This window comes from Mytilus galloprovincialis, chromosome 7, assembly GCF_965363235.1.
Source record: "Mytilus galloprovincialis chromosome 7, xbMytGall1.hap1.1, whole genome shotgun sequence".
Classification (NCBI taxonomy): Eukaryota; Metazoa; Mollusca; class Bivalvia; order Mytilida; family Mytilidae; genus Mytilus; species Mytilus galloprovincialis.
Genome location: NC_134844.1, coordinates 12,389,070 through 12,408,834, shown reverse-complemented (window position 1 = coordinate 12,408,834; position 19,765 = coordinate 12,389,070). Strand labels below are relative to the sequence as shown.

At 31.4% G+C, this 19,765-nt stretch overlaps 1 long non-coding RNA gene across 1 annotated transcript; it reads right to left on the bottom strand.

The window, feature by feature from the left end:
- Positions 1-9,056: 9,056 nt before the first annotated feature.
- LOC143082328 (uncharacterized) lies at positions 9,057-16,291 on the bottom strand. Its single transcript, XR_012980347.1, has 3 exons — positions 16,015-16,291; positions 9,958-10,140; positions 9,057-9,372 (listed from the first exon to the last, which is right to left on the bottom strand). It is a non-coding gene; the product is annotated as an uncharacterized LOC143082328 (long non-coding RNA).
- Between the last annotated feature and the right edge of the window lie 3,474 nt (positions 16,292-19,765).

Genomic DNA, 19,765 nt, shown 5'->3' with positions numbered 1-19,765 from the left:
AATGAATAATGCAATATTACATTACAAGATTTAAACAGTTCAATAACAACCGATAACTCCAATGAATTTACAATAGAAAACCAGGACACCACAAACAAAATAAACGCGTGTCACACGAGTGGATCAACATCACAAAATTGACGTATTTTTGGTGACGTTGACCTTATCTCAGGTAAATGTCCATACATAAACAGATTGATTAAATAAAAATAACAAAATTGTGATATTTGATATAGGCTACTGGAAGAATGTCACATTACTTGGCTATAAAACGTATATGTATTATGCACTTTTGATTTGTCAATCAAATAGTGGCGTGATACCATTAGTATATCTGATTTCCTGAAAATTAACACATGCAGGAGATGTCAGTGGTATTTGTCCGATAAAGGTACGTTTAAAATCAAAAGAATTGTTGACATAGGATCGTATTCGGTGGTCACTTATGTGTAATTGAATATTTAATTTTCCCTCAAAAATTGAAAATATGGGTATGGTTGGGAGAGAAAAGGGGATGGTGAAATAATGCAAAATTATATTTGGTGTTTATTTCCCTCAAATCCTTAAAAAAAAGACGTTTAGTTTCAACAGACGTATGAAGAAAATAATAAATCTTCTTTCATTCCAAAGGACATTGAAAAAAAATCGGTTCATTGAAACAAGCTTAAGATAACTAAAAGAAAATGCATAGACATTTCTATTTCATTTTGATTTAATCTTTTATTAATTTCTACTTTACATTAGAAATATCTGAGATGGAAACTAATGCATTTCTTTAATCTCCATTCATTATTTACTAGTCAAACAAGAAGCCATCAACGGAGGGATTAGAGAGTTCAATAACTAAACAAATCATTCGGTTAACAGTGTTCTTCTGACAATAACTGAAGTTAACTCACTAGAAGATTCAAGAACAATTGTCATTCATGTGACAATTATCCTATAATATTCACTTCTTGTTTACTTATTTCTATATTCCACATTGTGCATAGAACTAGTGCGAATCATGAATTAGATCAAATAATCTAAAACTAGAATGATAGGAAATCAAGATCTTTATTTTACTGTGCTTTCTTAATAAAGCACATCTGGTAGTTTTTGTATGTGATTAATATTTTTCCATGTTAGTTTTGGTAATAAGATGTATGATACAATGTCACTTCATGACAACCAAATGTCAAATATAATTGACAAAGAAAGGATTCCAACATAGATATAAATCAATATAAATCAGGCCATGTCTGGTATCTAACTAATTACTTCCTTGTATGATTACGTGTTATACTGGAACAAATCTCTCAAAGTATAGATCTACTTACCTATATATATATAACAATTCGAATGGCATGTTAATATTGTGTTTTGTCTGTTCTGTTTCTACTTAACAATCCATTTGAACAAATTATTAATGTTACGTTATACAGTTATAAATTGTCTCTTTGCATGCATTGATTCAATTTATTGTGTTTGTCCCGCCATATTGACAATGCCTAGTAAGTACATATTACAGAGCATTGGTCTCCTTTGTTGTGAAACGATGACTAGTCATGAAGTCGAATGTTTGATGTGTATACTTTGCTGGACCCTCGTATGTAGCCAAAGTAGAAGCTATTTTTTATTCAAATTAAAACTAAGTATGGTATGCAATCGACTTCGTGTCAACGAAAATGATAAATGATAGAAATGAATGTAATACTACTTCAACCCCTATAATGACATACAAATTCAAAAATATAAACACATTTATGCCAACAAACAACAAACGATGACCACTACAAATTCGGAAATTTGAAACGTGTCTTTGCAAACGGAGATAGCATGAGCTGCCGTCAAATGGTCAACATGGTCAATTCTATTGTCATGTAGTTTATTTCTAGTATTTTGTTGCACTTGATGAGATCTATAGGTCTGATACTTTGTTTAATCAAACGGTCATCATGTTTTACATGTAGAAATGCAATATAACATTATCTATGTATGTATTTATCAGTCCTGAGTGTTCATTCGTGTATTTGTACTGTACTTCTGTCACGTAAAGTTGACTCTTAATGTTATTTCAAACATTTAAACCAGGTTTAAGGTAGCATAATACAAAGAATTATAACTCCAACTCCTAAGTTTTAAAAGGCTGTAACTTTCTTTAAAATCCTTGAAAATTTATAAAAGTGGTAGTTATGGATAGCTTACAGATTACTCTTTCAAATTAATGCAACAATTATGTAACCAATTATAATGTAAACTGTGTCAAAAATATTTTTCACCAAATTTCCACTTATGATTGAAATTAGCTTCTGCATTGGTATTCCTAGAGGATTGATTTTATTATATGTTGTTACTATGGCCATTATCTACAACAGGGTGTCTCAGATTTCAGATAGAATGTATAGCACAAATTTTACACCTAATTAAACATTATCTTCTTGTATGTGGTAAGGATGCTTACACTAATTAGAGATTTATGAGAGAATGGAATACCATAGGGACAATTTGAGACACTTTTTTGAAGCCCATGATGTGTTGATTAAGATTTCGTTAAATTTTTCTATATAGTTATAGAGATGATAGAGCTAAATTCATTCAAGTGAACTGACCGAGATTTTGCCATTAATTACACAATAATTGATTACATAATAATTGCATAATAGAAATATTGCATTCATTTAAAAGATTAATCTTTTATTTATCTATGTATACCTCTTTATTATTTGTTATGCACTCATAAGAAAGTTACAGCCTTTTAAAGGTTAGTGATTGGAAGTAAGAAAATTTTTGTAATGTGCTACCTTAAATCACCATTTATCCATAATATGTCATGTAGCAAGTCAGAAAAATAAAAGTTGTTATCAAATAGTCAGTTTCTACGTATTTTTGGCGTTTGTTTTTGTAGTAGCTTAGTGTTTGTATTATTTCGTTGCTTTCTTCTTATACTTGAAGTGCTCCCCTTGGTTTTTGGTTATTACCCTGAATTATTTAACGATGAATAGATTGATAACTATTGAATAGCGGAATACTACTGTTGCCTTTATTTGTAATGCAAATTATGACTAATCATTGGACTTATACTTTTACAAAAATCCTCAAACTACTTTAATAATTAGTCTTACTTAAATGAATAAAATGGTTGGCCTACTCTGCGCAATACTGTTTTGCAGCCGTGCAACATTACTTTTCCTTGAGACTTGTACTGGAAAACAGAATAATTTAGAACTTTCCACGTTAACAAAAAAACTAAATAAACTGCTAAATGCGAGACAACTCTGATTCTTTATACGGAAAGTACTAGTAATCAGTCTGATCTAAATGAATATATAAACAATGGTATTGTTGTCTTTGTGCCAGTATGAAATTTAACAAATATCAGTGAATATTCTATATCTATACTAGAATAGTTATATGGATGGTTTAAATTTGTCTTCGCCAGCATCTCTCATTTATCAAATAAGATAAAGAAAAAAGACTTAGTTGCTTAGAAATAGTAATGGCTACGGCCATGTGTTCGAAAACTGATAACGGCAAATAAAGGCGTGTGTCATTTGTAATCATTTTACTTTCATAAATCGACCAATTGCATACTTTTACGTTAGCCTCGACAATGAACGTTGTCCTCGTCGAAAAACCCGTGAGAAAAATTATTAATATGATCAACATTTGTTCTGTCCAAGAGTCTGTCCAAATTGGTTTTTAAAAAATGTGAAGAATATAATAGGACAATCAAATTTAATAATTAGAAGAAAAAAAACTGACAACTCTTTGATCAAATAACATATTCTGTAAAAATAACAGAACCTACCGAAAAACAGTGTTGAAATTTAAAAATAATTACACAATACTCTTGGCTTTAACAAGCATGTTAGAAATATTTCAGTGAAGAGTATACTGAAAGCTAGCTATTAATTTAGTGTCTACTAAATTGTTTCCTAATTGATTATCTTTCAAAGTAATCCAATACACAAATTATTAGGGTGGAAATAATGACAGAATACAGAATACTTCGGTTTTTAAAATGAATGAAAATCGGCTGGTTTGGCTCAAGTTTCATAAAAAGATTTTAAAGGTATTGTTTCATCCGATGATATGTACTTTCCATTACATTGGAATATTTGGGATAAAATATTGTAAATAATACTTTATAATTGGTATGCTTCGGACGTTTGAACTTCAATTCAATGATAATAATTGGGTATTTGAGCAAATAAATGTTACAAATCATACCAGTTACTAACCAATTACTACTGACCTAATAATGCCAACAGGGAGTAACAGCAGCGGTATCAATCCATTGATATCACAATAAAATTAGTGTAGTGTTCAATAATTTGAGATTGCATCAAACAGTTTGGATTGCAATTGAAAATAAAAGAATTGATCTATCTTCAAATAAAATGTACATTTAAGTTATCTGTTTCTGAAACGTTTATATGTCTTAAAAATTAAAAAAAATAAAAATAAAAAGTTATCTGTTTCTCCGTTTTAAATGGAAACTTTGTGTAATGTGTGTATCATTGAATGTTAGATTCGAATGCGGTAATAATCGGATGTATTTGTTTAAATGCCAATAAATATTTACATGCAATTTATATTTCTAGATAATTTCTATCTGCACGACATTTTTAAGTGTAACTTTGTTAAACGTTAATTATAAATTAAGTCTACAGGGATCGGTACTGTAGAGATATTTTCCTCAAAAGGAGATAATACTTAGTTTTTTAAATAGACCACTTATTATAATATTGCCAGGGCAAAATAGTTACGCGCGATATTAGAATTCGTTTATTCTGTTTCAAAATTCCAACGGCTGCATGACTATCTTACAAGAGAGCTTGTTCGAACTTTTCATGGCAACCGTTAAAGTACACCATTTGTTTTTTTTTTTTTTAAATACGAGTTGGCTGTGTGGATTATATTCCATGTATTTCAAAACAAATGCATACATTCACACAACGAAATGATCTGACATCATCTCTTTGTCTTGTTTTGAACCGACTCTCCAAAAAAAGTGAATGAACAAAAATGCCGAGCTCGGAGGAAAATTATATAAGGAAAGCCTCTAAGCCAATAGCAAAATCAAAAGCTTAAAGCATATCGAAAGAATTGATAACAACTGTTATATTCCCAACTTAGTACATCCATTTTTCTTATGTATAAGATGGTGGATTTTGTTATTTACAAGATGGTAGTCAAGATATGAAGTAGGTTTTATTGTATCTGGTATCTTGAAAATGAAAGCTCGATGGGATATATGATATCAACATAGTCACCAAACTTTGATTTTTTAAGGCAGATAACATCATATATACACTGTACGTAGCAGAACGTGCAGTTGGCGAGTAATACTAGCTGCTTGTTATTCTTCTAAAGCATCATGCATTGTATGAATAACGAAACAGCCCGGCAAAAAGGTGAGCAGTGTTGGCATCAATGGGAATGACGATTGTTATTTTGAAATACATATGTACATGTCCTCCAAACGTATCAAAAATATTAAATACAAACATCTTAAAAAGTGAATTTAAAAAAATACTGAACTAAGAGGAAAGTTCAAAACGGAAAGTCCCTAATCAAATGGCTAAATCAAATGATAAAACACATCAAATGAATGGACAATAGTCAAATGTGGGATACAGCAATCATCACCGTCTAGCAATCTCAATCAGAACAAAAACTTTTATTAATTTATTTTTAACTAAATGAAAATATGGAAACAATTAATGTACATTTAATCGATAATATTTATCTTCTGCGAGATATGACTTTTTCAGCCATTTTGCGACATCGAAGTCAATCGCGAGTTATCTCCCGTTGACCACTTCCAAATTACGTTAAAATCGTCAGAAGAGTACATCCTTAACAAAGAAGCATAGAAAAAGATATATCAATTAGTCAGTTTCAGAGAACATTTTGATTGAATCCGAGGGTTTTTTTTACCAAAAATTTTTCCCCTTATATTTTATAGCTTCTTTTTTGGTTCTATACCTCTTCAACGGACGTCATGCATCGTTGACTTTCAAGCATTTTGTTGAGCGTTCTTAATGAATTTAAAACCAGAAAACCGCTTCTGACTTTTGAAATGAGGAACACTTCTGTAAATGCATTCTACAACTATTGCAGGAGGAATGAGACTGTTACTTAACAGTTTATAGATATATGTATAGCATTCTACAACTATTGCAGGAGGAATGAGACTGTTACTTAACAGTTTATAGATATATGTATGGTACTCTACTATTTTTTAATTTAACATTCCTCATTGTTTTCAAACAGTCAAAATTATTATAGCATTAGAAAGTATTTTTACAAAGCTCTCACAGATGTTTTAGGAATTTGTATTTAAAGAAACTAATTCAATGAAGATTGTTACTTACAAAACAACAGAATTATCAACTATGGATGGCAAAATGCTGTCAGGACTTTCAATTCTATAGTTATTCTAGGGCATCAGCTTGCGATTTTATAAAAGGGTAAACCCTCTTTTGAAAAATTGAAGTACAAATTATGTTTTCAAAGTTAAAAACTTCATGTCTTTAAACATTTAACTGATATTCATCAAACTCGATTATACGTGATATACGGCCGGTACTGTTCCTCATAATGTATATCTGGTTTTGCCTGTTGTTGGAATGTCCTTTGATCATTGTCTCTGTGTTATCATTCCTATCTGTCTTATTAACGCATTCCCAATGTCCCTTATTTTCGTTCTAATTATAACACACGCAAATAACTCAACCATTTGCTATTGCTATAACTGTAGAAATAAACAAAGTACTGTATTAAAGTGTTATGCACTGGCTGTTTCTGTATTGTCCTTGGTTAAGATTTGATTTAGGCTGTATTGGTCCAAAACTTGAAGGGTCGAATATAGCTGATCGATGATTTATACCAGAGTAAAACAGAAACAGCCCGTCTATACCACTTATTAAACTATTCGTGTTATTTGATTCAATCTAGACATTTTTCTTTATGCAGGTACCCGAAGTTGTATTTAAACTGTCTGTTCTATGGCTAAATACACTTTTCGGTAATATTTCTGTTTACGATTCCAAGCACTTAAGCAATGCTCATGGCTACCATTTATCTAGCAAATATAAAGGACAAGGGAAGAATAATCAGACTTTTATCCATATTAGTCTTATCGTTAGCGAACTGCTATTTAACATCGGAGGAAATGGAAAAGGGTTTAATTAAAAAGGATGTGAAATATTTCCGTTTCGAATTGCAATAAAACACGAACCATAGTTTTGACTTTTTAATCAATGTCATTTGATAAATTAAAATTTCATATATACTTATTTATTTACGGTTGAAAATGAAATATTTATAATATAGATTAGATAAATTGTAATGTTTTATTATTAAACAGAGAGAAATCCTGGATTTATTGTTAAAATAAAGATACACTTCACTAGAATGCTGGACTAGTGAAGTAAATTGTTAACAGCAAGCAATATATTGTTGAATAAAAAAAAAATTAAAAAAAAAGTTAATGTCATTTTAAGTTTCAAAATATTATTACACAATTTATTATACATCAAGGTACATACAGAGTTCGGTAAGGTGTGAAACATTTGTAACCGAAATTGAATATCATATATTAGTTAATTATTTAATATGGCAGAAAAACTTTAAATATCAACATGACAACTCTATGAGTATTGAACATGTTTATTTGTCTGTATGAGGACTAATTCGATAAAAAAAATTCATAAACGCTCGTATAAAGTCTGATCTTAAATACAAAGATGGGTCACTGTACTTACAAAATAACGCTCATGTGTTAACGTCATAAATTGTGTTATAGTCACAACATGTATTTCATTGTCATGAGAACATTAGTACAACAGATAGAACGAAAACAATTTACATATTTACTATGTTTTAAAGAACGGTATATCACATCATAGAGCATACGTACTGACATTATTTAGGAAGAAAATATACATTTGAATTTAATTTGACTAATAAAACGACAGCAGTGCACAACTTCCAATGCCCACTTGATATATAGAAGAGCTTTGAGAAACAATGTTCCTGTCAAGTACTGGCAATAGACTAATTGTTTCCTGATTTATCATTACGTGCCATACTGCATGTTTCTGTAGCGTTTGTAGATTTATTGACCACATTATACAAATCTTGATTAAGTCTGACATGATGATAGTAAGTTTTGTCTGTTTCTACTAAATAATCAATTTGTACACATTAATTATGTTACGTAATCAAGTAATGTATTGTCTGTTTTCATGACCTGGCTCAATTTGTTTTGCTGTTTAGACAAATCCATATATAATATCCTCTTGGTATGTGGTCTTCGTAATTCTACGTCATTGCAAGTCATAGAGTTTGTTTTTTATAAAAAGTGCACAATTATAATAATCTATTGACCGACTCTATTTGGAAGTAAATAAAAATATTGAATATTTAACATTAAAGATAACATGAACAAAACCTGACACATCAATAATTCCACGATCCTGGTTAATTGAAATCTTTATTATAAAAAACACACAAAGGCGAATTAGAAAAACTGTCACTTGACAGAAAAAATCACAATGTTAGAAAGAACAACTATATTCGAAGGGGATAGTCTTCAAATAATTTCTATTTCTAAACATACACTATGAATCACGAATGCGATTTATTGTTCCAAAATAATATTTCACTTTTCCAAAATTAAGAATACACTTTGAATTATGATATGATATATATGTGGTAAATATATGTGATACAAAAGTTTTATGAAATATCCAGAATATAAAAGGCTGTTGTCTTTATTCAATAATGATCGTATAGGTGTAGTTGTGTGTTTTGTCATCTTTGATTGAAAGTTACTTCAAATATTTACATAAATTATGTACATGCAAACACCTGTATATTGAGAATTGATAGGAACTGTTATTGTCTTTGATTTTGTAATTTGATGGAATTTATTGATTTAAGTTTAAATGCATCGGTTTTGGATATTGAGGTGTTTAACTTCTCATAGCTGAAAAAGTAAATCACTGAGAATCAAAACAACCATTTGTACTGATGTATTGACATACAAATATGCAATGAACAACTAGCTTTACACGAGTTTATTTTTTATCACGCTTGTAAAAAGTTAGAAGGTCCTTACTATGATCAGTTAAAGTTAAATGTCGAACTAGAACAAATTACGTTCACAAACAAATCCGAATAACTGTGTCCCGATGCAGTCATGCCACATTCCCTGGTCTTGAGCTAATGAGCATAAATAAATTTGATGATTGGAATCTGGTTGTCCTCGATTCCACGGTAAGTATGTCATAGGGGTTCCATCATCAAATTCCCATTCTGATGTATTCGGGATTCTGTTCCCTTGCAAGTATATATAACCTGCGGTGAAATGTTCATCAACTACAAATACATACAACCTATTACAGGTATGATATTGACTAAGAGTGATTTAGTTCTAAATATGTAGAAAGGCATCATATGTACCAAATCATTATCCTAAAATATAAACTTATTTCAAAATTTGTTTTACTGAGTTATATTTAAATGTAATAACAAAATAAAAGTTGTACATCATAAAACAAAACGACAAACATCAGACTTTCATATTAGCAGTATCTGTCGTGTTCTTCCTTCATTTGACGTTCTCCCTTATTTAATAGAAGAATCGCCTTATAATTGTTGCATCGACTTTGATGTAAATACCCATCTAAATAATCAGTTTCCTAAGGCGCGCGGTTCGTAGTTCATATTTTGGTTTGACATTCTATCAAAATATAATTTTTTGTTTTATTTTTTCTCTCTCCGAACATTTTTCTAAAGCATACCTGATGTAGGTTATTTAGGGAACATTCGCATGCTAAGAAAAATAAGTATTATCCATTTTTATAAACGTCATACCTTTGATAAATCATATGAAACTATGAAAACTTTCTGAACTGATCACCCAACACTGCATATTATATATTCCATAAACACAATACGTACCTACTAAAAAAGAATACAAAACATTTTGTTTTTCCTGATTGTCTATTCTGACCAGTGATGCATTTTCTGAATGACATGTTGAAACAGCATTATGGTATGTTACCTTAACATTATAAAACTTAATACACAGCATGACACTCGATTTGTATGAATATCCTTCTTCTGTCAGACAGTTGTTTACATCTGTAAATAAATTTTAAAAAACGCTATCAAATGAATGCGTCCGAATTAATTTTCTTGAGTTGACTGCAATAGAAACTTTCAAAGCTACAAAATTTGAAAGTATCAAATAAAAGCAACAGAAGTATACCGGTGTTCAAATTTTACAAATCGTTTGGGAGAAAACAATTCCGTCAGGGCAGGTGACGAGCTCTTTACCCAAAAAGAACCATGCAAAATCCGTTTAAAATCAGGTTTGCCTTCGTGAGAAAGAATATTAGTGTGTCACAATATTTGCTAAATTCATCAACGTATTGATTATTTAAATGCCTATTAACATCACGTGTCGCTTCTTTTTTTTTTGGGGGGGGGGGGGTAAAATATGTAGATGACTTATAATATAGTCACATTTTCAATTTGAAGTTTGTTTACTAAATCTCCGTTTTGTCTAAATATCATTCAATGTATAATACGTATGTAAATAAAATCGAAAAAAAAAATTAAAAACGAGGTAGTTTAAAACAGTCAGGATCCTACTTCGTCAAAATTATCTCCCCATTACGCCAGTTCATTTTCACAATCGTAAAAATGGAAGCCATTGTAGCGATGACGCGCTACCAATTTTGCTCTTGGAAACCGATAAATTTATCCACATTGCACCAATACGATCCTTATATGTCAGTTATATTTTAAAAGACAAATGTATCAACTAGCTAATGAGCATCAGTTAATGATCTTGTCTGCATTGATTCAACTTAAAACTATTGTCTGATCGGTTGTTAGTTGGAATTTTCGAAAAATCATAAACATTTAAAAAAAAACTTATTAAATATTTCGTGGAAGGGCAGACTAGATTTTTTAGTGGTTGAAGACTATAAACCCTAGTTGTCACACACAAAAAATTAGAATTTTTCGAAGATATGCATTTTCATCATCCAACTTGTAAGACTATCGTCAAGTACTTTCAGTAAAAAAAATAGCTATTCGAACACACCTTCCCTGTTTGTGTGACTCATTAGATCGGTACTTCACTTGACCCATATATTTCATCTTTTAGTACTGTTATTTTTTTGTGTTATAAAGTCAACCTGTAGCTTTAATTTATAAAAATGATAGAATCTGAAGCGAGACGATGTATGAAATATTCTTACTTTGAACGATATCAAGACAAAATACTCAACTCAAACACGCCCTAACATAAAAAGGTGCACTCGATTTTCTCTTTTCGATACAATTGTTACCTATTTTTTGGAATTTTTTCTTCAGTCACATAATGGAAGGGCAGACACGAAAATTACTGAACTAATAGATTGATATCTTTTCCGTCCGTGGTAATTTTTTCAAAAAAATCGGAGGTTATGCATTTTTGTCATCCAACTTGAAAGATACCCATGTCGTCGACTTGATATCTAATTGTTCTGCTTAACTATGTACTAGATAAATTGAAAACTTATGCAAATGGTGTTTTTGAAATAAAACACCTCGTAATTGAGAAGAAAATTGCAGTTTTGTTTGTTTCTATTCACTTTTTAAAAATTTGTCACTATATATAGTAAACAATACAGTAAACATTTATCGCCTTCTCTAATAGAGAGCTTCGATTCTTTTATTCTATTTCAACCTGGTTTCCGACTGAAAAGAGGAACGAAAGATACCATAAGGACAGTTAATCTCATAAATCAAAAATAAAATGACCATGCCATGGCTCAAAATGAAAAAAGACAAACAGACAAACAATAGTACATATAACACAACATAGAAAACTAAAGAATAAGCAACAGGAACCCAACAAAAAACTAGGGGTGATCTCAATAGCTCCGGAAGGGTAAGCAGATCCTGCTCCACATGTAGCACCCGTCGTGTTGCTTATTTGATAATAAATCCGGTAGGTCACATTCATGAAAGGGAAGGCGATTGTAGTTAATTTGATGTTTGCCTTTTTATGCTTCTTTGTTACATTTGTTTGTTTTTATAGTGATTTTAAAAGATGTGAACACAAGCTTAAGGTTGACAGATGTTCCCCTATTTTTGACATTTTTACCTATTGTGTCTGTTTGTTTTGTTCACACATCGTTGTCAATATGATGGAATTTAATGCGACTGTCATACAGGTGAGAGGTTTGGCTAGCTATAAAACCAGGTTCAATCAACCATTTTCTACATAAGATAGGTCTTTGCCAAATCAGAATATGACAGTTGTTCGTTCGTTTGATGTGATTGAGCTTTTGAGATTGCCATTTGATTAAGGATTTTCCTTTTTTATTTTTCCTCGGCGTTCAGCATTTTTTAATTTTATTTTTAGTTTAAACAGTATTTTATTCATATACATTTAGTTGATTAGGTAACAGACAAAGCATATATATCCATAATGTATTATATCTATAGGTTGCACTTTGTAAATACAGCTGTTTCTCAAAACACGCCTCTTTTGGGGAGTAATTGAATATTCATAGAAAATTCATTTTGTTTACATACTGGTTCCCAGTTATGCTCTCTGTGTTCCATATCGCAGAGACAGAACTTGGGAATGTTACCAGTAAATAAACACGTGCATATTGTTTACATTGAAATCTGTGGTAACCTTTCATTCGAGGTAGGGGTAGTTAAGAAAATTAGTGTAAGTTTAAACTCTGAGAAGTTCAGGGCATATAAACGTTGAAAATAGGCCCTGGCTACGGTTACATGGAAATGTAACAATAATAAAAATATTATTGTTACATTGGAGACTAATTGCCGGAATGCAAAGTTGGGTGAGGAACCGATTAATTACAAATGTAACAATAATTACTGAGGCTACGGTTACATTACGTTATTGTTACATGAAAAACAGCAATGTACGCTAGATTGATTAAACTTAAATCTTCTATAGTTGTATTTTTTCATTCTTTCATATGTACTAAAGAATACTTGTAATTTAATACTGATAAATAATAAAATATTATTATTCAACAAATGGTGTACAACTTGATAGTTTTACCACGACGTATTAATGGTTTTGATGTTCTTAAAGATACTACTCAAGATTAGGAGTGTGACTGTCAAAGGCGAAAAATATAGTTCAATGGTTTCACTTTTTTAAAGTATTTAACTGCACATCTACTCTTATTAAGTGTCATTATACTTTGGACCAATTTTGTTTATGGTGAAAAAAATAAAACTTGCCTTGGGATGCGTTTTAAACGAAACTGAAACAATATCAAGACATACATTTCATACAGCTTTATAACTTGACGCAAATTGATAATCAAAAGCAAAGTTTGCTAACTGTAACTTAAATACTAAGAAAATCTGTATGTACACGTATCCGTGGAGGACGTAATTTCGTTCATCAAAAATGTGTCGGACTTTAAAAACAACTTACTGATTTTGTAGAAATTGTCATTGTAAATAAAAAATTACAGTAAATAAATTGTATGTTATAAATGTATGTAATAAATGTCCTCAACTTTTATTATTTAGTACATATTACTAGTCCGATCGTACATTGCTTTTTTTCATGTAACAATAACGCAATGTAACCGTAGCCTCAATAATTATTGTTACATTCGTAATTAAACAGGTCCTTACCCAACCATGCATTCCGGCATTTAGTCTCCAATGTAACAATAATATTTTTATTATTGTTACATTTCCATGTAACCGTAGCCAGTGCCTTGAAAATATGCCGCACAACCCTATATTTTGACCTTTGAACAAAATTGTGGTGCATATGAACTTTCAATTTTAGGATAAGATTTTTTTCAAAACTTCATAGTAAAAGTGGTACAGTTTTAGCCGTAAAAGGAGTTCCTATGGGAAATTGCATTGTCAATATTTACAGAAATGCAACCTATATAGGGTGAAAAAGGGGAACATTCAGAATTTAACCAAATTTGCTTTATTTCACAGATTTTAATGAAATTAACTCAAATAAGAAGTTTTATAAATATTTTATGAAGATAGATAGAATCCTGGGCCTTAAATATGATGACTCAGCATAAATTCACAGTTTACAGTATGCATAGTTTATTTAAAGTCCTGGATACAAAATTAAATCATAATATTTGCATATTTGTAAGTTAAATTGTTGAGAAGTGCTTATATTTACTCTTCACAGTCATTGAAACTCATAGATCCTTCCTGAATATTATTTATGGGGTATTTGTGTCCTTTCGATAACCCAAAAGTAAGTCGCAACACCTAAATCTGCTTTTTTGTCACCATGGCATAATAAATACAAGCTAGAAAAACAAAAATATCTCAAGAAAACTTACAATAGTGTGTTCTATCCTGAATATGTACTAAATATTCCAAATTGCTAGAAACAGCAGAATTATTTAGGAAATTTGAGGCCCCAGGGGCAAGAAACATAGAAAATTGCCTACCCCCTGGGTCATAAAACAAATAATTTAACTTGTAAATGCTATGATTTTATGATTTTAAAGTTCTTGATATAGAAAACAATAACTATGCTTGGAAGTTATGCAAAAATCAAATGTTAGCAGTCATCTCTACAACATTTTAAGTGAATTTATATCTCAGACTGGTATCTGCATGCATACAACTATTGCAAATATGGCTTTGTTTGAACACTTCTAGTATATATAGTAGCTAAATTGTGTCAGATATATGGTTAAAGATGATACTGTTGTGACAAGAATTCTAAATTGACCATTTGAGGCAGAAAATGTGTTCTTTAATTGACAAATAGGCATACAGTAAGATGTGGACTGGAGATAGAGGCTGGATTGGATACTTTATATAATCTTGAATGTTGTAATGATTGACTGCTAAACATTACATTTATGATATTCTGATATGCTTTCAATATGTTATCAAAACAGTTTTTAACAGGTTCTAGGCATTTTTTATCAGAAAATATGCAAATAGGGTAAGCTGGCAATAATTAAAGTCTTGTTTTCAAATTCTTTAAAAAATTGAAACAGGGGAGGGGGTATAAAATGTATAGTAAAGAAAAACTTAGAGTATACACAGTGATTTCTTTAAAACTTTAATTCTGATAAATGAGTATTAATGTGAGAAAAACTGATTTTAGACAGTTTTCTATTTGAATAAATGTCTGTATAAATGAGCTGCTGTGCATCATCGAGGCTTAAAAGTCATACATCATTATTTTTGCTATTATCATAATAAACTATCACTTGAAAGGAGAGATTGAACGATATATATTGAATACTTTAATATTATTTTAAACGAAAGATGACATTCAATGTTCTTCAACTACTTACTTTGCATGACATTATTAGTTTTTGTTTTATTCGAGCTTCTTTGGTGCGTGGTTTGTAAACATAGCAAGTAAGAAGGAGTTCAGTATTATCAAAATAGCCAGGATCGAATTTGTTCTTTAACAGAATGGTCCTTGAAAGTAGCGGCAAATTCAAAACCTTTATTAACATATTTGATTTCAATAAAATGTGTTTTATGATCTTCAGGGCTACCATTTTGGGAAACAGTATAGAAAAACAATATGCTATTATATTTTGAACAATTTCATCCTTAGGACTGCAATATAGAAATGTGTTGCAGTCTTCTAAAATTTGGTGTAATTTGTTAAAATTGCCGTTGTTTTTTGAAATAGCAATAAGGTCCGAATTATTTGTATTGTTGGTACGAAATTGTGTTGATTGCGATTTTATATTCTACGCCCATCGATAGGTTTTTATAAAACAGTTTTATTTCGGGGCCTTTTATAGCTGACTATGCGGTATGGACTTTGTTCATTGTTGAAGGTCGTATGGTGACCTATAATTGTTAATTTCTGTGTCATTTTGGACTGTTGTTGAGAGTTGTCTCATTGGCAATTATACCACATCTTCTTTTCTATATAAGACACGATATCCAAAATGTTAACAGAGTTCCTAATATATTACCAAACATATAGATACGTTTTCTACTAACCTTTCAAATAATACATCCTTCCATTGTCCAAAGTACCATCTGAATATGTATTAAACCTAGAGTACATATAACAAATCTTATTGTGTTGGTTGTACGACATTGAGGAACATGGTGTAAGATTATTACATTGTCGAAAGCAATCTATACTGGTCTCTGTCGTCATAGATTTAACTAGATTGCCTTGTAAATGTTGATTCCGTAGTTCTTTTCTTTCGGTCATTTTCTTAAAATCTCCATTTATACTTTTAGGAATTAAAGTAATAAAAATAGTCACTATAAAACATTTCATCTTTACTTTTGCTTTGAATATAATTTTTTGATTCGAAATATATGACGACTTTATCATAATGGGGTTAATTCTAATGATTTGTTCTTGTATTGAATTTTCTATTATCTAAACAAAGGTTAATGTAGTTTGATTGTTAATTTAATATTGACAACATTTATCATTGATTGTTATTTACACTGTAATCCTGTATGCACTATAAAAAATAGGTCTCCAAGCTCAAAATCTATTTTTTTTCAATATTTTAACAAAGAAAAATATCAAACTAAATATTACTGCAAAAAAATGGTCTCTAATTTCAATATTTACTTCCTTTCCAATATTTGAACAACAAGAAAAATCAAAGTATATCAAATTTAAATTAAACATTACTTTTATATATGCATATGCTCATACATGGCTCTATAATGTATCTGCACATTGGCATGGTTGTTTATGACTGTTAATGTCGTCTTTAAACTGAATCTATTGTAGATTGGTTGTGTACTAATTGATATTTTAGCTGTTCGAATATTTTATTAGTTGTGATTGGCTTTGCACTATGTATAGCTATCTGTCAGTAACTTCGAGTACTCTCAGATCTGCAACCATATGTCCCCATTTAAATGCATTGACCCCCCCCCCCCCCGGGATCCGCCACTACAGTGTCTTTTATGTTGCATTTGTGGGGATGTATAAATGCCCTTGCACATCGGGCATGTGTTTCTGTTAGGTTTCTTGTATCGATTTGATGAGTTAAGCCCTTTCCAACTGGTACTATAAGTTTATCTTATGTTGTTTTTGGTCATCCACAACTCATAACTGCAGCAAGATTGCAGATGTCCAGCATGAGGGAAGCAGGTATGTCGCTGTGGTAATTGCACGTATTGTTGGTCATCACCATTCCACTATAAGTCGTTTGGAGACTAAAAATCAGGCAAAAAACGTTGTTAACGACCTTCCGAGGTCAAGAAGACCCACTAAAACATCTGCTAGGGAAAATAAAGCATAATGAAGGTTGGTCAGAAGAAAAACCATTGCAAACAATACAATCCTAAAAAGAGAAAGATGACTATACGGGAGCCTTTAGACAAGAACTGTTCAAGACCGGCTCACCATACTGGTTATCGTGCGATAATACCATTTCGGGGACCTTTGCCTACGAAGAGACACACAGATGCCCGTATCCAATATAGTGCAGAGCTCTCCAAAGTTGGAAATTAGCGTCGTGGAGGAAGATCCATTGTTTCAATGGAATTCGGTTTATCTTCCTTGGCCCAATCGTAGCCCTAATTTGAACCATATCAAGCATATATGGGACACTATTGGGCATAAAGTACATGAAAGGACACCCCAGTTCAAACAAGTCATGAAATAAACAATACCCTTCGTCAAGAATGGTCGCTGCAGTGCTAGCTTAGCAACAAAATAGTCGACTTATGGCAGGAATCAGAACTAAGACGTTAAGATGCGGTTATCCGTTTGAATGAAGGCTGCGCACAAAGTACTAATTCTTTGGTGTATAACGATCAACCATGATGTGAACATTCATCTAAAGATTAATTTTGAAATGTCTGACATTGTAAAGTTCGACTACAGTAAAAGTTGTAAAATGCATTTTTTGGTACAAAAACACTTCATTTTGTTATAAAAATTTTGGTTAGATAAAACTTTTTTTTCATACATTTTTTGTTCGTTTTAAAGCCAATGTTATCATTAACTACGTTTCAATATTATTTTACAAATATTTTATCATATTCCATCCAAAATAAGAGACTGATTTTTCAAGATTTAATCAAGGTGTTGCAATACTTTTTTCCATGTGTATAGTATAAGACTAACGCGTCCATAGTTTGGGACCCTTAATTAATCAAGGACATTAATGTACTTCGCGTCCATAGTTTGGGACCCTTACTTAATCAAGGACATTAATGTACTTGAACAAGTACAAAGACAAGCAGTGCGTTTCATCAGCGGGGATTATACATACAGAGAGGAAGGTAGTATAAGGACACTGACAAGATTAGCCAGGACCCCAGATTAGCCAGGACCCCAGGCTAGTCACAGAGTCCTTGATTATAATCACTCTGGTATTTCCGTAAAGTTGTCAGGCGGTCAAAATCAAAACAATGAACGCGAATTTAGTCAATTGTTCGTGTTTTCGTGAGTTAATTCTTCTTGAATTAGGGCCATTTTCACTTTACGTGGGAACCTAGAGTTTAACGACTACACATACAAGGTTTGGACTTGCTTATTCTTTGGACATTCAAGTTTTAAATTTCACCCCGGCAACCTGTTTTTCTAATGACCTTGTTAGCCAATTTTCGACACGAAGTTTGCAAATTTGACGTTTCAGCCATTTTAGCCTGTATTTTATACTACAATGTTAAAAGCCTCTCGCTTCGATTTTTAAAATAGCTCAGGAACCTGGATTTTTGCAACAACAGTCATTATGTTTCGTTTTGAACAATGGTGTATATTGTTGTGTATATTTATTTTCTGCCCCGGCAACCAGTCTATCACTTAAATAAAAGTTAAAAGAGATATTTTTTCAAAATTCCCTATCATTTCAATATAATTTCCGTGACCCGTATCCGATTTCTTCAGTATAATATGCAAATAAGTAAAGTGGCGTTGATTTCTGGATATGACTAACATTGTAGATCGACAAATTTGCTCAAAACAACAGCCGGTGCTTCAAAATTCCACCTAGCTAATCCGATCAATATAAACAGTCATTCTTTGTAAGAACAATACCCGATTGGAATAGACTACCAGACTATCTCGTGTGTGCTAAGACAATTGAGAGCTTTAAGACTTCGATTGCTCTCATAACGTTGGACTAATTATCCAGCGCCTCTCTCCGCCATGACTGTCCCTGCAACGTATTTATTCAGATTCAAATTCAGATTAAGTGAGAAGTACATGGAGGACAGTTGAGATATAGATGTACTTATGAATACGCTGTTGTTTACAATAATATACGTAATATACAGACAATTGCTGTATCAAAGTGGTAGCTGATGTTCCGAATATAGACCATGCAGATATTTAATAGTGTCAGACCACGGTTTTACTAATGTCATAAAGTGAATCAGTGTCATTTTAGATTTTAGACTATTTTTAACGAAGTATCAAAGTGAATAACTTTTAATACCGTCCGTGTAATATAAGCCCATCGTCTTTTTAATATATGCAATTGCGTTTTTTACTGTGAATTAACAAAGTGATTTTAGTTATATAAGTCCGTGTAATATAAGCCCACTGTGATAATCAAGAAATTGATGTGCTCCTAACCCATGAAACCACAGGAGGAAGTTACTGAAAGAAGAAGAAGAAGAAGATTAAACTTCATAAAAGGGGGGGGGGTATAATTTTTCGTGAAAAAAATATTTTGATCCCCAATTTGATGATAAAAATATTGATCCATCAGATAAACAAAATATTCTGACCAAGCACATGGCAAAATAAATTATTCTGAATCCA